General features: G+C 42.8%; 1 protein-coding gene across 2 annotated transcripts in view; it reads left to right on the top strand.

Moving 5' to 3' along the window:
- Window positions 1-16,435: 16,435 nt before the first annotated feature.
- The window catches only part of TNFAIP8L1 (TNF alpha induced protein 8 like 1), a 29,519-nt gene continuing 19,054 nt past the window's right edge, over window positions 16,436-26,900 (top strand). The window contains exon 1 of one of the 2 annotated variants that reach the window (XM_051971846.1): window positions 16,436-16,777. The gene's annotated coding sequence lies outside the window, so the exon portion shown is untranslated. Of the gene's footprint in view, window positions 16,778-20,587; window positions 20,750-26,900 lie in introns of those variants that run through there. The other variant, XM_051971847.1, reaches the window with a different exon arrangement.

The raw sequence follows: 26,900 nt of genomic DNA, 5'->3' as shown, positions 1-26,900 counted from the left end.
ATGAAAAGCAATGTGATATAGGTTATTTATATGCAATTGTGTAAAACACATTTCCATACTAGTCATAGTTGTAAAAGAAGAAATAGACTAAAAGGAAAAAAAAAACATGAAAAATAAAGTGAAAAAACTAGGCTTCAATCCACTTTTTCAAATCAATTCTTTTTCTGGCTAGGGATAGCATTTTCCTTTCTGAGTTCTTTGTACTTGTCTTGGATCATTTTGCTGAAAAGAGCTGAGTCATTCATAGTAGATCATCACACAATGCTGCTGAAACTATACAATGTTTTCTTTGTCCTTTCACTTTGCATCAGTTTATACAAGTCTTTCCAGGTTTTTCTGAAATCTTGCAACTTTTTATATCTTATAGCTCAATACTGTTTCATTACATTTATTTACCACAACTTGTTTACCATTCCCCGACTGATGGACATTCCCTGAATTTTCAACATTTTGCCACCATGAAAAGAGCTGTTCAGTACTCTTTCTATTATGAGATATTTAGAGATCATTTGGAGTGGAGAAATCCCACAATCAGTCTCTAGAGAATCTGGGGACCAATGTAGCCAAAGAGCCTTGAGGACAAACTTTCAGGATATCCCAGTTTTGCCCAATGGAGCACAAAACACCCCACCTGTTCTTCTGATCCATTCAAAGGTACCAAAGCTTCTTCCCTGTAATGATAATGATAAAAGCTAACTTTTATATAGTACTTACTATGTGGCAGGTACTCTGCTAAGCATCTTTTTTTGGACTTAAAAAATAATATCATCTGCGGAGTGAAATGAGCAGGACCAGGAGATCATTATATATTTCAACAACAATACTATATGATGATCAATTCTGATGGATGTGGCCCTCTTCAACAATGAGATGAACCAAATCAGTTCCAAGAGAGCAGTAATGAACTGAACCAGCTACACCCAGCGAAAGAACTCTGGGAGATGACTATGAACCACTACATAGAATTCCCAATCCCTCTATTTTTGTCCACCTGCACTTTTAATTTCCTTCACAGGCTAATTGTACACTATTTCAAAGTCCTATTCTTTTTGTACAGCAAAATAACTATATGGACATGTATACATATATTGTATTTAACTTATACTTTAACATATTTAACATGTATTGGTCAACCTACCATCTGGGGGAGGGGCAGGGGGAAGAAGGGGGAAAGTTGGAACCCATGCATATATCTTATAAATAAAAAACTATTATAAAAAAGAAATAATATCATCATTTCCATAACATAGTAGAATGGGGGGGGAGATGGTTGCATATGAAACTGCAGATCTATTATGCAAAATTTGCTATGTTATAAAGTTATCAATAATTACTCATTTGAGCCTTGCAACAATCCTAGTAGGTTAATGCTATTATTATCTCCATTTTATAAATGAGGAAATTGAGGTTGATGGAGATTAAGCAATTTGTCCTGCGTCACACAGCTACTAAGTATTAGGTTAGATTTGAACTCACCTGTTCCTGAGTCCAGACCCAGCACTCTAACCACAACAATCAGCTGCCCTGAGGAAGGGATCCTTCCCCTACTTTCCACTAGTAAGAAAGATTCTGCTCAGACCTATTGTGATTGACAGCATTATTTTTACCCCATCTCTTACCTCCCATTTGCTCTGAAATCCTTTTTACCAAGTCATCTACCCTCAGAGCTTTGAGGGACCATAGAGGTCATTAAGTCCAGTTCCTTGCCTGATGTGATGTAAGAGTTCTGAGTAGGCTGGAAAGTCAATATGAACCAATAGACAGTGTGATGTGACCTGAATCAGACATGAGGGAGAGGTATCTGCCTCCCTATCTGCTAAAGCAAAGTTTCTTAAACTGTGGGTTGAGACTCCACACGGGGTCACATAACTCAATGTTTGCAAAAAATTTGGCAACAGTAAAAGATTTCTGAATGCTCTGCATCCTCCAGTATCAAATACTCTGCCAAGATTTAATTCTTTATGTAAAAATAAACAAGCACATCCATCTCTTTAGTATGCACATTTGTTTTCATCTTTAATAAATGGCAAAATTATATGCATTCCAAAGAATTGTTTTAAAATAAATTTCTTTATGGTTTATTTTAAGTAAATGTCTGATTTGTATATCTATTTTATAGATCTATATACCTGGGGTCATTTAAAAATTTCTCAGGCAAAAAGGAGCTGCAAGTGAAAAAAAATTTAAGAATGCCTGAGCTAGATGAAGGCTATTTGAACCTCAAACTAACTCTAGCTGAGTGAATTAACTAATCATAGGTTTAGAAGCAAGGAGGTCATAGTTCTGATGTTCTCTGCCCTCTCTGGATAATATTTGGAATACTGTAATCAGTTATGGCAGGGCTTCTTAAACTTTTTCCACTTACAATCCCTTTTCACCCAAGAAATTGTTATACAACCCTGAGTCTGTAGGTATATAGATTAGGTATACAAATCAAAAATTTATTGATAATAAATCCCAAAGGAATTTATTTTAAGCCAATTCTTTGACATACATATCATTTTACCATTTATTAATGATGAAAGAAAATTTGCATACTAATGAGATAGATTTGCTTGTTTATTTTTCATAAAAATTAATTTTGGCAGAATATTTAATACCTTTTACTGTTGCCAAATTTTTCATAACTTCCACATTAGGTTATGGTCATGAACCACAGTTTAAGCCCTGAGATATGGGATCAGTTTAAGGAAAGTCATTGACAGCTGGCGTGAAGCCAGAGGAAGGTAATTGGAATAGAAGGGGGCTGGAAACCAAGCTCTACAGTTAGTTGAAACAACTGGGGTGTGGGAAGCAAGTGTTAGACTCCAGAAAAATATAATCATTATAGCTAACATTTATATAACACTTAACTACGTATCAGGCACTGTGCTAAGTCCTTTGCAATTATTATTCATTTGATCCTCCCAACAACCTGGGGAGATAGGTGCTACTGTTAGCCCTGTTTTATAGATGAGGACACTGAGGCAAACATGGGTTAAGTGACTTGCCCGGATCATATAGCTAGGAAATATCTGAGACAGGATTTCCATCCAGGTCTTCCTGCCTCCAGACTCAGCATTCTGTCCACCACTGTCTTCAAGTATTTCAAGAGTTAGATTTACATTTTTGGATAGAACATAGATTTACAATTGGAATGAGCCTTGGATATTATCATCCTTCATTTTAGAGATGAAGAAACTGAGACAGAGAGAGTATAAATGAGGGTCACACAGCTAGTGAGTATCTAAGGCAGGATTTGAATTCTGGTCCTCCTTCCTTCAAGCCCACTTCTTTGTCCACTACACCACCTTAGCTGCCTTCAGGCAGGACCTATCTAAAGCAACATGGTAGTGCAGTGGATAGAATGCTGGGTCTGGAGCTAAGAAAACCAAAGTTCAAATCTGACCTCAGATACTAGTTGGGGGATCCTTGGCAAGCCGCTTAACTCTGTGTGCCTCAGTTTCCTCATCTGTCAAATAAGCTGGAGAAGAAAATGATAAAACATCTGCTGTCTCTGCCAAGTAAACCTCAACTGGAATCACAAAGAGTATATAAATGTCAGCTATCATGATTATATTTTTCTGGAGTCTAACACTTGCTTCCCACGCCTCAGTTGTTTCAACTAACTGTAGAGCCTGGTTTCCAGCCCCCTTCTATTCCAATTACCTTCCTCTGACCTCACATCAGCTGTCAGTGACTTTCCTCAAATTGATCCCATAACTCAGGGCTTCTTAAACAGTAGTTTGTGACCACAGCCTAAGGTGAGGGTCATGAAAAATCTGTCAACAGTAAAAGGTATTAAATATCCCACCAAGATTTTATTTTTTTATGTAAAAATGAACAACAAAGCTACCCAAGCTTCCAAGTGAAACTTATATCAGCTTGGCCACAAAGGTCAGAACTAGGAGTAATAGGGGGAGTAAAAGGGAACAGATTGTGGCCCAATGTAAGGAAGATTTGGGTTCAGCCTAAGAATTTTCTAACTTAATCACAGAATCTTAGGAATAGAAGGGACCTCAGAGGTTACCTTCTCCTACTTGTAGAGAACAGGAATCACCTCTAAAAGATCCCTAATAAATGATCATTCAGACTCTATTTGAAAACCTTCAGAGATTGAAATTCCACATTTGGATAGTTCTGTCAATTAAAGTTTCCCCAAACAGATTTGTATTCACAAAGGAATAAATTAGTCGGTGAAGTAGAGAGTTCATAATCACTAGAAGGTATTCAAAGGAGATGGCACAGACTTTCTAGTTGTGTGACTCTGGGCAAGTCACTTAACCCCAATTGTTCTGCAAAAAAAGAAGGAAGAACATGAAGAAGAAGAAAAAGAAGAAGATGAAGAAGTAGAAGAAGGAGGAGAAGGAAAAGAAGAAAGAGGAGGAGGAAGAGGAGGAAAAGGAGGAGGAGGAAAAGAAGAAGAAGAAGAAGAAAAAGAAGAAGAAGAAGAAAGAAAGAAAGAAAGAAAAAGAAAGAAAGAAAGAAGAAAGAAAGAAAGAAAGAAAGAAAGAAGAAAGAAAGAAAGAAAGAAAGAAAGAAAGAAAGAAAGAAAGAAAGAAGATATCTAAGCAAAGGCCAAATGGCCTTTCCTCAGAGTTGCTGTAGAGGAGATTTGGACAAGTTGAATTACATGTTCTTTGCATGTTTTCTACCAATGGGAGCCATTTCCATAGTTTCTTGCCTAGGTCCCATCTTTGTTTATTCAATTATCTCTTTTCTCCTAGCAGAGACCTTGAGTTCTCCTTAGTGAATGCCCCAGGAACTGGTAAGCAACATCTTGGAAAGGTCTTTCCTCATCTGACAGACCTTGCCACACGCCTTTCCTTCTACCTCTTTCTAATCCATCCTCCCCAAGCTGCCAGCATCATCTTTTCTGCCCATAAATCTGCTCATGTCACTTCTCTGCTCAAAAATCTTCAAAGACTCCCCATTCCCTACTCGTCATTCAAGGCTCTCCAAAATTTGACATCACTGCCTTTCCAGCTTAACTTTATATTACTTCCTTTCACATTTTTTGTGCTCCAGCAAAATCAAACTATTCTTTATCACTTCACATCCTACCTCCAAACATGACTATGGATTCTACTAAAACCAGGCCTGTGATTGGACATTTCCACTATTCTCTAGACGTGGAATGTTCTGCCTCCTCCTCTTTACCTGGATAATTCCTGCTTACCTTTTCAAACTCAAATATTTCTTCCTTCAGACTATTCTCTCCTCTCCTCTCAACTTCTCTTACTGTTTTGTTTTGTATCTTTTTAATGCTCCTCTTTTAAAAAGCTTTTTAAAATTAAATTATCAACAGACATTTCAATAAAACAATGAGCAAAAAACTCGATTCTATATGAAACTGTGAATTGTTCCTAGTTACTTTTTAAAGTTACATACCAAATTTAAATTATGTCAAGTTTTTGGAAATTGAGTGGATGCCCATAAGTTAGGGAATGGTTGAATAAGTTATATGAATGTGATGGAATATTATTGTTCTATAAGAAATGATGAGCAGGATGGTTTCAGAGAGGCCACGGGAGACTTACATGAACAGATGCTAAGTGAAGTGAGTAGAACCAAAAGAACATTTATACAGCAACAAGATTACATGATGGTCAACTGTGATAAACTTCAAGGAATAATGAAATGATTCAGGCCAGTTCCAATAGATTGTGATGGAGAGAGTCATCTGCATCTAGAAAAAGAACTGTGTTGACTGAATGTGGATCATAACATAGTATTTATACCTTTTTGTTGTGGTTTGCCTGCTTTTTTAGTCTCATTTTTTGCCTTTTTGATCTGATTTTTCTTGTTCAGCATGTTAAATATGGAAACATGTTCAGAAGAATCATACATATTTAACATATTTTAGATTACTTGCTTTCTAGAGGAAGGGGTGGGGAAAAATATGGAACATAAGGTTTTGCATGGGTGAATGTTGAAAACTATTTTTGCATTTTGCAAAGCTGTTATTTTAAAAAATGATCAGTAGACTGATTTCAGAAAATCCTGAAAAGACTTACATGAACTGATGCTGAATAAAGTGAACAAAACCAGGAGAACATTATACACAGTAATAGCAAGTTTGCATAATGATCAACTATGATAGACTTGGCTCTTCTCAGCAATTCAGTGATCCAAGACAACTCCAATAGATTTTGGATGGAAAATGTTATCCATATCCAGAGAGAGAACTGGGGATTGAAGCATAGTATTTTCACTTTTTCTTAGTTTGTTTTTTTCTTTCTCATGGTTTTCCCCTTTTATTCTGATTTTTCTTTCACAACATGACTAATATGGAAATCTGTTTTAAATGATTGTATGTGTATAACTTATACTAGATAGTTTGCTATCTTGGGGAGAGGAAAAGTAAGAAAGGGAGAGAGGGAGGGAAAAAAAAACTGAAACTCAAAATCTTACAAAAATGAATGTTGAAAACTATCTTTACATGTAACTGGAAAAATAAAATACTATTAAGTTAAAAATTATATCAATTTTTAAAATTATATATATACACATACACTCACATATATATCAAATGTAATTAGATAGTAACAAAGTTACTCTATTTATATTCCCTTTTAAATTTTTGAATTTTTTTGGTGCACTTTTCAGGTAATATTGTATACTATAATTATTTGTGTCTGTATTTTCTCCCTCTGCTAGATTGTAAATTTCATGCGGCCAGTGCTAATACTAGCACATTGCTTAGCACACAATAGGCTTAACAGATAATTCTGAATGAATTCCAAATTTGGTGGTTCTCTTCACCAGCACAGCTTGCCTTGATTTGACATGGGAAATGCTTGCTGATTGACTGACACCCTCCTTCCTCCCACCACTCTTCAGTTAGGATGACGTGTGCTTGGACCTAGGCTTGGTGCCCTTTGAATGATCCCTACAAGAAGGTGTGACATCCTTCCTATGAGGGAATGTGCCTGAAATCACCCAGCGGCTTCAAGGATCCCCTGTTTCCTCAATTCACCCCACTAAGGCACTGGAAAACAACACTCTAATTATTCCCATAGACAAAGCTTATAGCCACCATCAACCCAGGAGCCAAGAATTTCACATTCTCTTTCCTTACCTCCCAAGATAACAAAATGACTGTCCCCCTGCCCCCTGACTCCAGCTTTGACCCTCTGACTTTTTACATCGTTGGGTCCCAACTATGAGTAGCATCTGATTCCTGGACTCTGACACTTAAAAGCTACATGAACATATATGTAGCAGATACATTTTCCTTTTCTGAGACTCAATTTCTTCCTCTATTAAAAGATGATAACATATTTCTTATCTTACCTAATTACTGTGGAGTAACATGAAAATTATTCTCCATACTCTTTCTCCCATAAGGAAAGTGCTTTCTAAATCACCATAAAAAGTAATAATAATAGCTAGCACTGGTTGTCATTTTTGAAGACATCATGAGGTCATTTCTTGACTAGCACAAGAAAGGGATTTCAATGAGGTAGAGTTGCACCAAGTTGTCAGTCTCATTCTGTCCTCCAGAGTCCTTAAAGTCCAGTGGAAAGACAGCTGGCAATGACTTGGGATGCAGTGGAAGTCTTTGGCATTTTTGATGTGTAACAAAGCTCTAAGTTCTGTAGCACCTCCTCAAGCCACTTTTATGGACAGTAGTGCAAATTAATTTTTTTAATTAAAGTTTTTTATTTACAAAGCATATGCATGGGTAATTTTTCAACTTTTCCCCTTCTTCCCTTCACTCCCTCCCCTAGATGGCAGGTAGCCCAATACATGTTAAATATGTTAAAATATATGTTAAATACAATATAGGCATACATATTTACACAATTATCTTGCTGCACAAGAAAAATCGGATCAAGAAGGGAAAAAAACTGGGAAAGAAAACAAAATGCAAGCAAACAACAACAGAAAGAGTGAGAATGCTATGTTGTGGTCCATACTCAGTCCCACAGGCCTCTTCCTGGGTGCAGATAGCTCTCTTTATCACTGAACAAATGGAACTAGTTTGAATCATCTCATTGCTGAAGATGGCCACGTCCATCAGAATTGATCATCACATAGTATTGTTGTTGAAGTAAATAATGATCTCCTGGTTCTGCTCATTTCACTCAGCATCAGTTCATGTACATCTCTCCAGGCCTTTCTGAAATCATCCTGCAGGTTGTTTTTTTACAGAACAACAATATTCCATAACATTCATATACCACAATTTATTCAACCATTCTCCAATTGATGGGCATCTATTACCAGTTTCTTGCCACTACAAAAAGGGCTGCCACAAACATTTTGCACAAATTATTTTCATCCACCTATTCCACATGGGGAAGTCTTTACAGACCCCTAACTCACCAATGAGTTTGAGGTCTGTTGGTCTCTATGCATGCTGTAGCTTCTTGGAGCCTCAGGTAAGAGTTGGGTGGCAGATGGTCCCCCAAAGTAAGTGAGCAGCCCTCAAATCAGTCCTCCTGAACACCCTCTGCATCCTAGATAGCATTTACATAATGCTTTAAGGTTTGCAGAACATTTTATAAATATCTCATTTTATTCCCATAACAATCCTGAGAGATAGATGCTATTATTATCCCTATTTTACAGATAAAGATACTGAGACAGACAGAAGTTTTGCTTGTAGTCACACAGACAGTAAGTGTGTGAAGCAGGATTTGAATTCAGGTTTTTCTGACTCCAGGCCTGGTACGCTATCCACTACACCATTGTTAACTGCCCAATGCAGGCTAGAGTTACAGAACCTCAATATGTCTGGTTTTCAAGAAGCTAAGACATCATTTAGTCCAACCTGGACCTGACTAAGCATTCCAGATCATGGTAGTTTCTGTTTGATGAGGGACTCACTACCTTCCAAAGAAGCATGGAAAGCTCTAATTAGGAAGCTGTTTTTCATCTTTCATCAGCTGAGCTGAAACTATCACCTCTCTGCAATGTTCTCCCCTGTTCCATTGCCTCCACTCCACATTAATGGGTTTAAATTCTGTTTTGGGAGGATCAAGTAACATCCCTTCCAATAGGGAAGTCTTTCAAAAGTTCTGGGTTACCACTACACACCTGTCAGATTGACTAAGATGACAGGAAAAGATAATGATGAATGTAGGAGGGAATATGGGAAAACTGGGACACTGATACATTGTTGGTGGAGTTGTGAACTGATCCAACCATTCTGGAGAGCAATCTGGAACTATACCCTTTGATTCGGCAGTGTATCTATTGGGCCTGTATCCCAAAGAGATCATAAAAAATGGAACAGGATCTATATGTGCAAAATTTTTTGTAGCAGCCTTTTTTGTAGTGGCAAGGAATAGGAAACTGGATGCCATCAATTGGGGAATGGCTGAGTAAGTTGTGATATATGAATGTTATAGAATATTATTTTTCTATAAGAAAAAAACAGCAAGATGATTCCAGAAAGCCCTGGAGAGACTTACAGGAACTGATGCTAAGTCAAGTGAGTAGAACCAGGAGAACATTGTACACCACAAAGGAGAACACAGGAGAACAATCAATGTAAGATTATATGATGATCAATTCTGATGGACATGACTTTTCAACAGCAAGATGATTCTGGCTGGCCAATGGTCTTGTAATGGAGAAAGCCATCTGCACTCAGAGAGAGGACTGTGGGAACTGAATGTGGATCACAAATAGCATTTTCACTCTTTTTGTTGTTTGCTTGCGTTTTTCTTTTCTCATTTTTTCCTCTTTTTGGTCTGATTTTTCTTGTGCAGCAAGATAATTATGGAAATATGTATAGAAGAATTACACATATTTAACATATCTAGGATTACTTGCTGTCTAGGGGAAGGGGTGGGGAAAGGGAGAAAAAATTAGAAGACAAGGTTTTGCAAGGGTGAATGTTGAAAATTTATCTATGTGTATGAAGGTGTTATTATTATCCCCATTTTGCAGAAGCGTAAACAGAAGTGAAGTGGCTTGCCTGGGGAAACAAAGCCTGTAGGAGTTTGAGTTCAAATTTATTTTGGCCTTCCTGACTCCAAGTCTAGTGATTTCTCCATTAGACCACCTTAGCTGCCTGGGGTGGAGGAGAACGGATTAACTGAAGATGATAGAGGTTTCGTCCAGCATCTCATAGCTGTGAAGTACATCTTCTACCACTTAGCTTTATCCCCTGTAATAATTCTTTCTCTAAATATTCTCTTCCACAGGAAGATGTTTGCATCATTCATCCATGTACTGAGCCATCCATACAACAAGCATTTATTAAATATCTAGCAATCAATCAACTCTAACATTTTGCTGGCCCTTTGGGATACAGAATTAAAAGTGAAAGCAGTTCCTATTCTCAAGGAGCTTACTATCTAGTCAGCAAGACACTGGACTGAAACTAGCAACAAAAAGACAAAAAGGTTCCTTACCTCAAAGGGCTTATATTTTACCAGGGAATGAGGATAAAAACAATAAATATAGAGATAAATAAATAAAAAATGTACAAAAAAATTTCAAGAATCAGGGGGAAATGAGCAGCTCAGGGGAACAAGAAATGCCTTGGCTAGTCACATCTGAGAGGCTGGAAGAAAGCTAAGGATTGGTGAGAAAAGAGTGTATTCAATGGTAACAGTAAAAGTTATCAAATACTCTGCCAAGATTTAATTCTTTATGTAAAAATTAACAAATGCCTCCATCTTATTAACTTGCAAATCTGCTTCCTTTTTAATAAATGGTAAAATTATATGCAAAGAATTGTTTTAAAATAATTTTTATGACTTATTATCAGTAAAAGTTTGATTCACATAACTTTTATATATCTATATACCTGGAGTCACATTAAAAATTTCTCAGGAAAAAAAGGATTGGGAGTGGAAAAAGTTTAAGAGGCCCTGGTATAGAGGACATTTTATGCAAAATGATGGAGCCCTATCTATGAGAAACAGAAAGTAATCAAATTTCATTGTACTATAGCTGCCTCAATGGATAGCATGGGTCCTGAACTTCCCAAGATCTTAGTTCAAATCCAGCTATCGATACTTATTAGCTATGGGATTTTAATAAAATTTGACTCAGTTTCCTCTTCTGCAAAATGAATTGGACAAAGACATGATAAACCACAGGATCTTTGCCAAGAAAATCCTAAATTGGATCATGAAGAGCTGGACATGACTGAACAACAGTAGGATTCAGATTCCTGAGGGCCAAGAAATTTGTAATCAGTCTAAAAAGGTAAGTTGGAGCCAAATTATGAAAAGCTTCAAATAGCAAAGAGAAGAAGTTGTCTCATATCCTAGAAGCAATAGGTAATCCTTGAAGCTTCTTGAACAGAGTAATGATTTAGGTTTTAGGAATTTCAGTATGGTAGCTTGCTTGGAAGATGGGTTAGAAGGGAGAGAGAGGACAGGCAATTTAGAGGCTATGGTAGCAGCTATGTGAATGGGGAGGAGATGGATGGGAGAAATGTTGTCTTCAATAAATAACAGTTATAATTTATATAGTACCTACTATATGCTAAGTGCTTTGCTTACCTCATTTGATTTTCATAACAATCCTGGTCAATAAGTGCTGTTATTATCACCATTTTGCAGTTGAGGAAACTGAGGCAAATAGAAATAAAGTGATTGGCTCAAAGTCACACAGATAATGTATCCAAAAAATGATTGGAAATCAAATATTCCTGTCTCCAGGCTTAGCACTCTGCACCAACTAATATGCCACATGACATCACCTTTAGATCCTTGTCCAACATGGACTCCATCTTGACACTGCCCTTCTTATATTTATAATATTTCAAGTTTTTAGGGACCTTAAAATCCATTGACTCACAGAGTTCTTAACTTGAGTTTTGTGAACGGCTTAAAAATATTTCGATTGCAACATTTCAATATAATAGGACTCCTTTGTAATCAGATGTATTTAAACACATGATTCAGATGGGAAATAAATAAAGGCCCAGCAATTGGGGAATGGTAACAAGAAAGTATTGGAATATTATTGTTCTAAAAGAAATGATGAACAAGCTGATTTTAGAAAGGCCTGGAAAGATTTACATGAACTGATGTTGAACGAAACAAGCAGAATCAGGAATACATAGTACACAGGAACAGCAAGAATGTGAGATGACAACTATGAAAGGCTTGGTTTCTCTCAGTAGTTCAATGATCCAAGGCAATCCCAATAGACTTTGGACAGAAAATGCCATCTACATCCAGAAAAAGAACTAAGAAGACTGAATGTAAATCAACAAATGCTAGGTTCACTTCTTTTTTGTTTGTTTTTTAAATTTCTCCCATGGTTTTCCCCTTTTGCTCTGATTTTTCTCTCTCAACTTGATTCATAAAACAATATGTATTAAAAATAAACTTACTACAATAAATGCAAAAAAAAATTAATCCTTCCAATACACTTGAAGAATTGCAGTGTGAATAGAGCAGGTAACAGACAATGAAGTGTAAGAGGTGCTCTTTTTTTTTTTTTTTTTTTTTTAACAATCACATCACCTAAATGGTCAAAGGATATGAACAGACAATTTTCAGAGGATGAAATTGAAACTATTACCACCCATATGAAAGAGTGTTCCAAATCGTTATTGATCAGAGAAATGCAAATTAAGACAACTCTGAGATACCACTACACACCTGTCAGATTGGCTAAGATGACAGGAAAAAATAATGATGAATGTTGGAGGGGATGCGGGAAAACTGGGACACTGATGCACTGTTGGTGGAGTTGTGAACGAATCCAACCATTCTGGAGAGCAATCTGGAATTATGCCCAAAAAATTATCAAATTGTGCATACCCTTTGACCCAGCAGTGTTTCTATTGGGCTTATATCCCAAAGAAATACTAAAGAAGGGAAAGGGACCTGTATGTGCCAAAATGTTTGTAGCAGCCCTGTTTGTAGTGGCTAGAAACTGGAAAATGAATGGATGCCCATCAATTGGAGAATGGCTGGGTAAATTGTGGTATATGAATGTTATGGAATATTATTGTTCTGTAAGAAATGACCAGCAGGATGAATACAGAGAGGACTGGCGAGACTTACATGAACTAATGCTAAGTGAAATGAGCAGAACCAGGAAATCATTATACACTTCGACAACGATATTGTATGAGGACATATTTTGATGGAAGTGGATTTCTTTGACAAAGAGACCTGAGTTTCAATTGATAAATGACGGACAAAAGCAGCTACACCCAAAGAAAGAACACTGGGAAACGAATGTGAACTATCTGCATCTTTGTTTTTCTTCCTGGGTTATTTTTACCTTCTGAATCCAATTCTCCCTGTGCAACAAGAGAACTGTTCGGTTCTGCAAACATATATTGTATCTAGGACATACTGCAACATATCCAACATATATAGGACTGCTTGCCATCTAGGGGAGGGGGTGGAGGGAGGGAGGGGAAAAATCGGAACAGAAATGAGTGCAAGGGATAATGTTGTAAAAAAAATTACCCTGGCATGGATTCTGTCAATATAAAGTAATTATTAAATAAAAATAAAAAAAAACAAAAAAACAATCACATCACCCTGAATGTGTCTGATCTTGTCTGATCTCAGAATCTAAGCAGGATCAACCATGGTTAGTACTGGAATAGGGGACCGGGTGGTAATAGTGGGCGTTGTGGGCTTCTTGGGACTTCTCTCTCCTTAAGCATGGCATCCAGCAACAGAGGCACATGCCATCATCCTGGGGAAAGAGTGTAGTTGTAGAGAGTATAATCTCCATGTGCATCTACTCTTCCCCCAGACACCTGTGGGAAAGTAAGCAGGTTTATGGGGCCGATGCTTGACTACTGATGTTCCTGCTATCTGAGTAAAATGCCTTCACCTTGAGCTAATTGTATTCCCTGGTTAACAAGAGTAAGGTAGATGAAATAATAGGGACTGGAGGGAATTTAAGAGATTAGACTTGGAGTAGTCATCTTTCTAGGGGTCTGATGTTTCAGTGCAACATTCAGAAAAGGTATTACATACAGATCAAAAACTGAGGACCTGAAAGGTTAGATGACACAAGCCCAAATCCAGACCTCTGCTTACCACACTTTGCTGACTACATAGGGAAGGCTTCACAAAGGAAACGACACTTAAATTAGACTTTGGATGATGGGTGGGATTTGAAAGGTGAAGGGGGAATGAGATTCAGCACAGGATCTAGATCATTCCTTGGGAGGAAACAAACACCTCATAGAGTACTGTGGGCAGGATCCCAGCTGTTTTCCTAAAAACAGCAGCTGCATCCTCCTCTGGTCAAAGTAACAAGAAAAGCACATCTGGATCAGCCATTCTTTTCCCACCCATCCCCCCCTTCCTCACCAACCTGACAATAATATCCTGGAATAGTTGCTGAATCAAAGGAAAGGAGTTTAAATAACTATGTGGCTGTTTTCCCTCAAAGGATATCTACAGAATGTCACCCTGATACTTGACCCCATAGGAGAGGAGGGGGGAATTAGGATGGGGATGATGGGGAGACCCTTACCATGAATCTAATAACAAGTTGATGGAGTCTAGTTACTTGATAGATTTGCTACCTGTTTGCCTGGAAAATTATGGGATTCTAGAAAAAAAAATTTTAAACCTGGAAAATTGAATATCAAGCTAGAAGAGCCCTGAGACATCACCCGCTCTAAGAGGCATCTGAGACAAAAATAGGTGTGTGTGTGTGTGTGTGTGTGTGTGTGTGTGTGTGAGAGAGAGAGAGAGAGAGAGAGAGAGAGAGAGAGAGAGAGAGAGAGAGAGAGAGAGAGAGAGAGAGAGAAGGCAATTCTTCAATGCTTCTACCTTCAAAGCCTATCCAGGCCAGGTAAGTTATTTCTAGGTTTAAAAGTTGGTTTTTCAGTAGCAGAACCTGTATCTACCAGGTTCACCAAATCTAGTAAAATTAAGCAATCCATTTATGAAGCTCCTATTATGTGTCAGGCACTGTTCTAGACAGGATATAAGTTCAAAAACGAAACTGTCCCCACCCTCAAGAAACTTTCATTCTATCGGGGAAGTGACTGTGAGTCTAGAGAGATATAAACAAGATACAGGCAAGATGATAGGGATGGGGAGGGCTTCACCTAGAAGCAAGTGCTTGAGTCGGGGTCTGGAAAATGTGGGATTCTTAGGGGCAGAGATGAAGAGGGAATACATTCTAGACATGAGGAAACAGTCAAAGAAAAGAGACAGAGATGAGAGATGGGGTACCCGGGATGAGAAAAACAGATTGACCTGATCATCGTGACCTTAAGAGGAAGTATTGTTCAATAATACTGCAAAGATAAGTTGAAATTAACTTGTAAAGAGTTTAAATGCCAAGAGATTGTGTCACTTTGAAATGAAGAGGTTAGACTAGATAGCGTTTGAGGTTCCTTCTAGTCTGATCCAGTATGATCCTAGAGCTAATAGTGAGCCACCTGAATTTACTGAGTAAGAAAAAGACCCAAACTTTAGGAAAATTGCTGTTGTATGGGCAACAGATTGGAGTAAGATGAACAACTTGAAACAGGAAGTCCATTCAAGAGGCTATTGTAATAGTCTCTAGGTGAAATCTGAGCTGGAGGGGTGAGCTGGGAAAAGGATGAAAGATATGAGGGATGTTCATTCATTTCAGTTGTTTTCATTCATGGCTGAATCTTTGTGATCCCGTTTGGGATTTTCTTGGCAAAGATACTGGAGTGGTTTGCTATTTCCTTCTCCAGCCAATTTGACAGGTGGGGAAACTGAGGCAAACTCGGTTAAGTGACTTACTTAGAGTCTTCAGAGACGGTATCCTGGGAGAAACAAAAAAGTTGGCTGCTGGATGAATATAAAGAAGGAGGGAGAGTGAGAGAGAAGTTTTGAACCTAGGTTACATGGAAGGACAGGAATGGAAATAGTCTTGAATTTGGAGGCAGAGGATTTGGGTTCCAATCCTGCCTCTGCCATTCACTGCCCCGTGACCCTCTGCGTGTGATTTCCTGTCCCTGGGCCTCAGATTCCTCATCTATAAAATGAGGGGTTTGGCTAGACAAGGTGATCTCTAAGGGAGCTTCCAGCTCTAAATCCTATCATTACTGTGACCTCAGAGGACATGGAGTCCAACCTGACGCTAAGCAGGAATTCATTCCTCAAGCTGGTGGTCCAGCATCTACTTCAAAGTGACCTCTGCAGGCAAGACCCCTCCATTTTCCACGGCTTTGAGTATTTGGAAGTTTTTCTCCTGTTGAGCAGAAATCTGCCTCTCTATAATGTCCATTCACGGTCCCTCCCCATTTCCTGCTTTCCTCCGGCCTCTTGAACTTTGGGGATCCGGGATCCGGGATCCGGACCGAGGGCGGGGGCTGACGGGCTTGGATCAGTCCGGGCCAGTCACACACAGAGATATACATACAAACAGACCGACCCACACAATCACACACTCCCGCACACCCCATCCCACCCCTCCCCGGCCCGGGTCCAGCTCACCTTCCATTGGTCGCTTCGTAGGAAGCTCGGCCGGCTATTGGTTGGCCCAGCGCTGCCTCCCCGCCCCTTCTGGACTGGGAAACTTTGGCTTGAATTTTCCTCCCTCCTCCCGGGTCCCCTCCTCCGCTCCCCCTTCCTTCCCTTTGCCCCCTTGGCCCCGGCCTCCGAGATCCGGGCAGTGCATGGGGCCCCGGGCCGGGCTGCAGGCGTCCGGCAGCCGCCGCACCCGCTAGCGGCACGGGCCGGGCCAAGGGTCCAGCTACCGGGAGCGCTCCCCGCCTTCCCAGCCCCATCCCCAGCCCCTCGCGTGGGCGCCCGGACCTGAGGCTGCTGGGCAGCGAGTGTCCCCCGCGCTCCAGGCGAGTCTCGGCGGCGGCGGCGGCGACAGCGGCTCTCGGAAGCTCCGGACCTGCGGGCAGGTGAGCTCCCCTGAGCCCCGGCACGAGAGGAGGTGGCGGCAGCAGGGATCCCGGGCCCCGGAGCCCCAGTCAGGATGGGAGCAGGACAGCGGGGCAGCCCGGGGTTTCCGAGCCCGGGGGACACGCGTGGGCAGCCTTAGCTGCCGGCCGCCCCAGTGCTCGGCTTCCCTTCTCTTTTTTCCTCCTCTGTGTCCTTGCCTCCCTCAGTCTCCCCTCTGGGTCTCTCTCTCCATCCCTCCCACTTCCCTTCCCTTCTCTCTCTCTTTGTGTGTGTTTTGCGAGTGTTTCAGTGCAACTTTCCCTTTTATCTTTGTCTCCGTCTCTGTACGGCTTCCTTCTCGGCCCCCTTCTCCTTCTGTCTCGAGGTCGCCCGAGTAGGAAGGGAGAGGGGCTTCTGGGCTTTGGCACGTCCTCCCTTCCTTGATTTGGTCTCTCGGACTCCTGAGTCTTCTACCCCAAATTAGGAAAGTCGGGGATCGGAGCTGGGGAATGGGGACGGGGCGGGACGCCAGCCTCCCTTCAGGTAGAGAATCCTCCTCCATACATCCTGCCCCCCCAGGTCCGGTTCTGACTCCCTGGGCCCTGGGAAAGCTCCCACACAGTTCCAGTTATCTCTCTAGCTCTGCTCTCCACCCTCCGCTCCAGACACACCCTGGGGCCAACTTATGGGCTGGTCCAAAAGAGACAACCTCTTCCCTCTGATTTGCTGTTGACCCACCTGATGCCCTCCTGCTAATGCCCTGGGGGAGAGTAAAAATCACCCAAGAGTTAGACTGGAAGAGACCCCAAAACCATTTAGTCCCATGCCTTCCTTTTAACTCAGAAGGAAACTTCCTTCCGTCTGATGCATGTGGGCAACTAGGATGTAACTCAGAAAATTAACTGCTGGGGCACTAAGAGGTTAAAGTGTTACCTGTGAGGGAACAGGCTTAATATATATAACAAGAGTCAGGATAATTCTTTCTGCTTCTAAGGCTGGTCTTCCGTCCACTCGGGCACACTCTTTGCTCCTCAAAACACACTAGTTTACATAATAGATGCATTAGAATTGCTGTGAGTTCTGACGGGCTGGGGGTTAGTGTGTTACAGAATGGAGAACTGGGGAGGCTTCCTGGAGGAGATGGTTTTGTTACTTTGTGACTGAACCGATGGATGGGTAATTGTTCCGCAGGTGGAGCTGGAAGGGGGGTCATTTCAGGTTTTGAGGTAGCAAAAGGTGTTCTGGACATAGTGAGTTGGGAGGAGAGCTTAGGCATATGAAAAAATTGGAAAAGTCCGAGAGGGAGCTGCCGGATTATGGAAGGAAGTGAACGGCAGGTACAGGAGAGCAGCTGCACTTATCTGAGATCTGTGAGCAGAAAAAGCAGAAAAGGACAAGGACAAAAGTGTGGGAGAAAGTTTAGATTGGCAGAGCCTTGAAGGATGGATGTCAGGGAGGAGTATGGAGAGAAGTCTACCTACTAGCAAGCGAGTGCTGCAAGGCAATGCAGTGAAGTAGATTCAGGTTTGACCTCAGATACTAGCTCTGTAACTGAGCAGGTCATGGAACTCTGCCTCAGTTTCCTCATCTGTAAAATAGGCTGGAGAAGGAAATAGCAAACCGCTCCAGGATCTTTGCCAAGAAAACCCCAAATGGCGATATGAAGACAGACTCCTGACTGAAAAATGAACAAGTAGTAGTTTGTGGAGATGGGGGTGGGCGATGAGGGCCTGCTTAGCGCAAAGTGGAAAAACCAGGGTATCACAGGGCGTAGGAGGTTGCAAACCTGGAGGAAGGGCAGAATTCAGAGGTCGGGGTACAGGAAGCAGCTGCCGCTGATAACCCAGCCGAGCAAGGTGAAGTCTCTCCCAGGCCTTCCTCCCCACCTGTGCTTGGGCAGGTCTCAGTTGCTGCCTTGACTTCTCAGATATTAAATGGGTCCAGATCCTAGTCATAATAATTAGGGCCATTAGGGAGCTTTGAAGTTGCTTATAAAGTGGCTGGGGTGAAATGATAGGATGCCAGCAACTTGGCCCTGAGCGTCCTCCCCCTGTCCCGGTGGAACAGCCTGCCAGAAGGTCAGCCTCCAGCCCGGCCCGCCCCGCTCCACTGCTTCTCCCCGTCTCCTTGTGCCTTCCTAAGCCCGGCGAGGGCTGAGTGACTGAGCGGGGGTGAGCCGGCCGCTGTTGCCTGAGCTCTGACTCACTTCCTGACTGGCTCCTCCTTCTTGTCATCGAGCGCCAGGTGTGAATCTGATGAATTTTCAAGCTCCTGCTTGCTGTGGGCAGAGCCCGGGTAGGTGCCTTCACCTGACCCTGCCGAGGGGCCCCGGGCTGGGTGTAGTGGCTCTGGGAGGGCCAGATGGGTGAGCTCAGGAAACAGCCGGTGATTGAGGCGTCTGCTTCAAGAATGACACGCTCACACTCCCAACACTCCCTAATATAGCCAAGTCGTGGATCCTGCGCTCAGGGAATTCCCCCTCCGAAGGAACCGAGGAGCTTCAACAATGACTTCTGAAATGCTCCTTCCTTCCTCCTCTTGTTTCTTTTCCCTTTCCCCGCAAGCTGAGTTTTTTGTATGATTTCTTTTAGCTAAAGCTCATAAAAAGTCACATCTGAAAAGTCTCTTAGAATGGAGAATATCAGAACTGGGAGGGCCAATAGGACACAGTGTCAGAGCTGGAAGCAACCTTAGAACATAGAATGCCAAGCCTTAGAACCCAGGAGGTCAGGGCTGGGAGAGCCCTTAGAACCCAGGAGGTTAGAGCTGGGAGGGCCCTTAGGACCCAAGATGTCAGGGCTGGGAGGGCCCTTAGAAGACAAAAGGTGGGAGGTGAGAGATACTTTAGAACACACAATGTCAGAATTTTATAGATGGGGAAACTGAGGAACTTAAAAATGAAATGACTAAACAAACAGGGACTAGGTCAAGGCTCTGAGCTTCTCGCCCTGACAAGTAGTGTTGTATGAATTAGGAAGAGGAAGAACCTTCTCCTGCTTTTGCCTCTTCTCCCCTCTCCTCCTCCCCATGTCCTCCCTGGGTCCAGGCTTATAAATGAAGCAGGACCATTCAGGGCTGCCACTGGCACTATCTGCCCTTCATCACCACCTAATTTTCAAGGGGAGGGAAAGGAGACACAGACAAAGAAAGCAACCCTTTCCCTTGGCAGGGCAGCTGAGAAGGCTGCGACCATCTTTTCAAATATTTTTCCTAGCAGAAGCCCAAAGCCCATGTCCAGCATCTCTCTCTCTCTCTGTCTCTCTCTCTCTCTCTCTCTCTCTCTTTCTCTCTCTCTCTCTCTCTCTCTCTCTCTCTCTCTCTCTCTCTCTCTGTCTCTCTTTTTCTCTCTCTCCTTTCTAAGGTACAGTTTCTCCTTGAGATTCCCCAGTATCCTGGAGGTCATATTCCCATTTAACAGATGAGGAAACTGAATCCCAGAGAGGAGACTTGCCTGCACTCACTAGTGGCAGGGTTGATGGTTAGAACCAGTGTCCTGGCTCCCGTCCCAGGCTCTCCTCATTCCACCCTCTGACCACTGGGTCTTGAGAAGCACATTCTTCAGATGCAGAGGGGCCAGTTGAAACAGGAGCTGGCGAGTCGGGGCCCTGGTGGCCAACTGCCCCCTCTCCTGCTGGCCAAGGTGCTGTCAATCCTGGGGCTTTTATAAAAACCAAAAGGGAGACCCTGCTGACTTGCAGCTCCTGGGCAGCCAATGAACAAACAAGAAATGCCCTGACACGTTGGGGAGCAGCTGGGAGATGTTGGAGGAGGGGCCAGCAAAGGTGTAACTGGGCCCCTGCCCGAGTGCCCATGGCAACGAGAAAGCACAAATACCTGTTGCCCCGACAGGAACGCTGGGAGCCATCCAAACATTGGGGCTGTTTCCCGATTGCCCCCTTAGTAGATTCCCTCTCTGCCCTGGGCTTTCCACTTGCTGCCCCTCAGGGTCGGGGGCCTGGAGCACTCCTCAGATGAGTGTCGGTCTGCTTCTGGTGAGTGTACAAGAGGCTTGGGCGTGGGGGGGTTGTTAGGTGGTCTCCCGGTGATGGAGCAGAAGAAGCTTCTGTGTATGATTCCTGGAAAGTTATTTCTCTTCCCCGGGCCTCTGCCTGTCTGTAATATGAGGGGGTTGGATTAACTTGGTTTTTTACTTTCTTCTTGCGGCACGAGATCCCCTTTGGCCATTACTTTGGTGAAAACAGGGGGATCCCTTCTCAGAATCATGGTTCTAAATGTGTAAAACAGAATACATTGAATTATAAAGGAAACTAAAGTTACTGAAATGTTATTAAAATATTTTAAAAATATATTCACAGTCCCCCAAGTTACAATCCTTGGTCATTAAAGGGTCTGTAAAGGCCCTTCTAGTTCTGGTGGTCTCTGTTCTACACTATTTTACAGATGGGCAAACTGAGGCACAGAAAGGGGAAATAGCTTTCCAAGCTTTTCCAAAGTCATGCATTAAACCGATGCTAGAGCCAGGATTAGAACTGGGGCCACTCCCAGAAATGCCTTTCCTTTCTCTTCTGGCACCCGGGACTTTTGTGGGACGTATACTTGGCCCCAATACTTCTCCATCCAGTCTTTTGCCTGAAAAGCTCTTACGCCACCATCCTGTCCTGGCAGATTTTCATTTACTTTCCCCATGGTTTCGTTATAGGGAAGAATATATAGAAATGACTTCAGGGATTCCCCCTGGAAACATACATTTCAGATGAGAGATCTGCATCCTGGGGTTCTTTCTGAGGTAGAAGAGTGGGACAAATCGATCCTGTTCCACTGGTGCCCCTAGAATGGGTGTTCTCTTGCTCCTCTAAATGCTTCATAAGTGTTAGAATTGAAGAAGACCTGGCATTTATTAAGCACTTACTGGATGTCAGGCACTGTGCTAAAAAGCTCTTTACAGATGTTTGTTGTTTAGTTGTTTTCAGTTCCATCTGATTCTTCCCACCCCCTTGGGGTTTTCTTGGCAGAGTACTAGAGTGGTTTAATAAAAATTGACAGGTGGGAAAATGGAACGAACGGGGTTAAATCACTTGCCCAGGGTCATCCAGCTAGTAATTGTCTGAGGCTAGATTCGAACTCGGGGTCTCCCTGATTCCAAGGCCCAGGCTCCACAGTAAACCCAAGCTGCAGTTTCACTCCTCGTTGAGAGTCCTTAAGCTAGCATTCGTTATTATGAAAGTTTCCCAGGTTTTTTTGGGCCTAAAACAAGCAATCAATAAATTCAAAGGAGGGACCTTGGAAGAGGGGAGAGGGAGAAGAAGGGAGAGAGCTGGTGAGTCCATGAATAGCAAGGTCAAATCCTGACCTTACAGCTGTTTTAGCACCTAGCCCTCTACTCCACCGAGGGGTATTGGTGGAGAAACAGGACATCTACAAGAGCAGAACAGTCTGAGAGGACTTTAGGAAATTCTCCATGGGTGCGCTAGTAAATGTTTAACAATCAGCTCTAGTGGGGGAGGGGAAGAAGATATTCATGATATATGCAGTTTAACCTGCCTTATTAACATTTCTCCATCACTTTCTTAATCTAGACAATCAACAAAACAAATCAAACTTATTTATAGCATTTGCTGATTTCCCCAGGAGTAAATAAATGCTCACATTAAAAATTTAACTACCAGCTCCAACACAGCCTTAGAATTCTTCACATTGGCCAGAGAGGGTCCTCTTGCCCCAGGAGTAGGAGGAAGAAGAGGCAGAGATCCTCTTCACCCTTCTCTGATGGATTCGGGAGGTGGAGGAGGCGGGAAATGTCTGTTAACGAGAACCTGCCCCTGGTGATCAAATCCCTTCTAGGGAAACACTCCCTCTCCTCCGTCCTACCTCTGTTTGCTATGTGACTTTGGACAGACCACTTCCTCTGTGAGCCTCAGTTTCCCAATCTGTAAAATGAGATCATTTAGCTAGACAAGAGCCTTAATAATAAAATTTTCATTTCTTTAGTGCTTATATACATGATTTCAATGATCCTCAAATCAATTCTGCATACTAGAGGTTATTAAATTTTTTATATTAGTAAAAAAGAAACTCCCAGGGCAGAAATTCTCTTCTCCAATACAGATTGGCATTTACTTTGCAATGAATGATCTTAGCGGTCTAGTATCCCCACTCTACTGATTTTCAGAGTGCTCGAGCCAGCTGCCCATCAGCACCCAGCTAGCGAGTGTCGGAGGTAGGGGGTGGAACCCTGGTTCCCTTGATTTTCTCCCGCCCTTCCAGCTCTGACACTGATTGCTGCCTTCGGCTCTGGGATCAGAAGGGGCAGAGGGCTCTGAAACAATTCCACTTAGTTCTGCAGACAGTTTACCATATTTAGCCCCGGGGCTTACAGAAATGGTACAAAATAATTCCTGGCCTCGAGTGGCTTGTCTTTCGTTCTCGAAAGGGACCGTGACATCAGGGAGGGGATGTCGTGACATGCGAGTGAATTGGATTTAATGAGGGAGGCTGGGCAGGGACCCTTCCCCGCTGTCCCCTGCGGAGCCTCTGGGTCCAGTGGCCAGATACGGGCCAGGAGGCCTGGGGAGAGCTCCGGACGAAATGGGAGACCTGCCTTTTTAAGCTAAGTGCTTCCCTTTTTTTAAGTGGCTTATAAAGGAATGGAAGAGTGTTTGAGGGAACAGGAGAGGAAGGGGCAAAGGCATTTTGCCCAGAGAGGACTCAAGGAGGAGGAAATCGGCTGGGAGGGCCCGGGAAGACTCCCTGGAGGAGGGGGCACCGGAGTCGGGCCCAGAAGGAAGGGAATGTTTCGGTGGGCAGAGATGAAGGCGTGGAGATGTGGTCTGCCCAGGGCGAGAAGGGGTAGTTCAGGCAGGAGGAAGGGACAGACGGCCAGCAGAACAGGGCTGGGAGAGGCGGACAGCCTGGGCCCCTCGCAGCGAGGGACGCAGCCGGGCCTGATGTGCCGGCCTTTACCTCAGTTGGCCTTGAGAGGAGCTCTTGTTGCCAAGTCTCACCCGCTCGTGCGGAAAGAAAAGGAAAAAGGCAGGGACTGAGGCTCCCTGGCAAGAGGGCCCCGAGGGGGCCTTTGTGGCTGGGGACCAGGGCATTGGGAGAGGGGGCTCCGCAGTGGATTGGATTGGCGGTGGTCAGGAAGCGGCCGAGCAATGCCCTCTCTTCAGGGCTGCTGCACCAAGCCATTAATTATTGAAGGTCTTTGGATTACAGTGTGAAATATTCATTAAATGGGGGAGCAGGCTGCCTGCCCCTCTTGGGGGCAAGACAGAGAGTGTCCCTTCTTTGGCCCCACAGGTGGACATCTGTGTACTGGTCCTGGCTCTGCTATTGATTTCTGATGTGAACTTGGTCAGGTTACTTCTTTCTCTGGGCCTCAGTTTGCTCATCTACAAAATGGGTGGTTAAGACAAAAATAAAAGAAAGAGTGCTGGACTAGGAGTTGGGAATCTTAGGCTCAAATCCCAATTTCTGACATTGAACTAGCTGGGAAGTTTTCACGAAGGTCATCTTATTTCTGTAGCATCAGTTTTCTCATCTGCAAAATGGGAATGATCCTATTGGCAAGCATCTTCTTTGCTGGAGTTTGGGAGGAAAATGCTCTAGATGTATTTTAGTGCTGCGGAATGTGAGTTATTATTATTGTTGTTGTCTGAGTCCTGGCCTGGAGGTGACTCTTGAAAGCTGTGTCACCCAGGCCCAAGTCCTGGCAAGTCCCTACAAGGGGCTCTCTACACTGCCCAGTGATGGTCTGTGCACCTGACTAAGTGCAGAGAGGCTCAGTCCCAGCCTGGGTACCAGCTCCAGTATGATGACCTAGTCACTCCTGAAGTGGGCAGCTAGAGAACAGAGCTCTGCTATCAGAATCGGAAGGACTCGCCTTCCTGAGTTCAAATCTGGCCTGAGATGACCTTAGACAAGTCACCGAACCCTGTTTGCCTGTTTTCTCATCTATAAAATGAGCTGGAGAAGAAAATGGCCAGTCATCCCAGTGTCTGTGCCAGGAAAACCCCAAATGGGGTCACGGAGAATTGGACATGACTGAAATGACTGAACAACACTCATGAGTATTACTGAAGAAGGGCTGTGACCAAAGGAAATCATAATAGCTTGAAGTAGTCAGTTCTATGATGATTCAGACTCTATAATAATAATTATAATTTAATTAATGTTTAGTGCATAATTTATATGTGAAATAGTTAATTTAATTAATGTTTGGTGATGACATAATTATAATGATAATCAATAGTAGCTGATGATTACAATTAGCAAAGTGATTTACATAAAAAATTCATTTTCATTATTTCATTTGAACTTCACAGCTACCCTCTAAGGTAGATAGATACTACAGGATTTATCATCCCCATTTTATGGATGAGGATTGGATCTGAGTAACTTGTCCATTATCACACAGCTAGTCAATGTCAGAGGCTATTTCCAACCCAGGCCTTGATGTCCACTCCCTTATTCACCATGCCCCACTTCTCCTTAGCCTATATTCTGGTCGCCCTCCTGAAGACTCTTTCACTTAATAAAGTTTTTTGTTGGGTTTTCCCCCTTAAGATGGGCCCCCAAAAGTGAACCCAGCCCTCCGACATGGTCTGCCTGGGGTACAGGGCATCTTCCCCATTTCTGGACCCCATGGCTCTCTTAATGCCGTCTAAGATCACACTCAGGTTTTGGTTTGTTTTTTGGCTGGTGTGTCAACCAACATATTGAGCTTGCTTTCCGTTTGCCAGAACTTTTTTTGGCCTTGTTTCCCTCATTAGGTAAGTGTGAAGTTGTTGGTTTTTGAACCTAAATGAGTTCCTTTGCCAAAGAATCCAAGTTGTTGGTTAGTAAGAGTAAGGAAGAGTGGTGTGGTCGGTGCAAGGAGGCTGGGGCCTCCAATAGCCAGTCCTTGATGGATAGAAGTCTTAGCAGTAGAGCCCCTTCCAGGACAAATGTTTCGTGTTCTGAAAGGGGCAGCTCCCAGGGCCAGGGACTCTGTCGTATTCTCTGTGGTTTGTTTCACAACATAGTCACATAAACCGTAGGAGCCAGGTGTGAACCACAGTGAGTAGGTGTTGAGGAAGGAAGGAAGGAAGGAAGGAAGGAAGGAAGGAAGGAAGGAAGGAAGGAAGGAAGGAAGGAGAGAAAGAAGGAGAAAGGGAAGGAAGAAAGGAGGGAAGGAAGGAAGGAGGGAGGGAGAGAAGAAAGAAAGGAGGGATGGAGAGAAGAAAGGAAGGAAGGAAGGAAAAAAGGAAGGAGGGAGGGAAAGAAGGAAGGAAGGGTGGAGGGAAGAAAGGAAGGAAGGAAGGAGGGATGGAAAAAAGGAAGAAAATAAGGAAGGAAGGAAGGAAGAAAGAAAGAAAGAGGGAGGGAAGGAAGAAAGGAGAGAGGGAGAGAAGAAATAAAGGAGGGATGGAGGGAAGAAAGGAAGGAAAGAGGGAGGGAAAGAAGGAAGGAAGGATGGGGGGAAAAAGGAAGAAAATAAGGAAGGAAGAGAGGGAGGAAGGAGGGAAAGAAGGAAGGAAAGAGAGAGAGTGAAGAAGAAGGAAGAAGGAAAAAAGAAGAAGGAGGCCCTCCACACTAGATGAAAGCTGTCCTTGTACTGAATTCTGGGAATGTTAAAGTTCAGAGCAGGGCACTTTCCAATATAGCCTTGGAGATATTGTGGGTTTGGCTCTAGACCACTGCAGTAAAGTGAAAATCGTAATAAAGAGAGTCACACAAATTTTTTGGTTTCCTAGTACAAGCATAAGTTATGTTTATACTGTACTGTAGTCTACTAAATGTGCAATAGTGTTTTTATGTCTTTAAAAAATACTGCACATGCTTGATTTAAAATACTTTATTGGTAAAAAAAAATGCTAACCATCATTTGAACTTGCAAGAAGTTATAATCATTTTGCTGGTGGAGGGTCTTGCCTTGATGTTGATGGCTGCCGACTGAGCTGGTAATTTTTAAAAATAAGACATCAACGAAATTTGCTGCATCAATTTCCTGTTCCTTTAACTTGAACACTTATAGACCATGGTCGGGTTATCAATTAGCCCAATTTCAATATTGTTGTGTCTCAGGGAATAGGGAGGGGAGAGGGAGAGAGAACAGCTGGCTGCTGGAGCAGTCAGGACACAAACATCATTTATCACTTATATTCACCATCATGTAGGTGTGGCGTGTGACATCCCAAAACAATT

The sequence above is a fragment of the Antechinus flavipes genome, chromosome 1 (assembly GCF_016432865.1).
Source record: "Antechinus flavipes isolate AdamAnt ecotype Samford, QLD, Australia chromosome 1, AdamAnt_v2, whole genome shotgun sequence".
NCBI lineage: Eukaryota > Metazoa > Chordata > Mammalia > Dasyuromorphia > Dasyuridae > Antechinus > Antechinus flavipes.
Note: the sequence above shows the minus strand (reverse complement) of the source record. Positions and strands in the feature narration are given on the sequence as shown.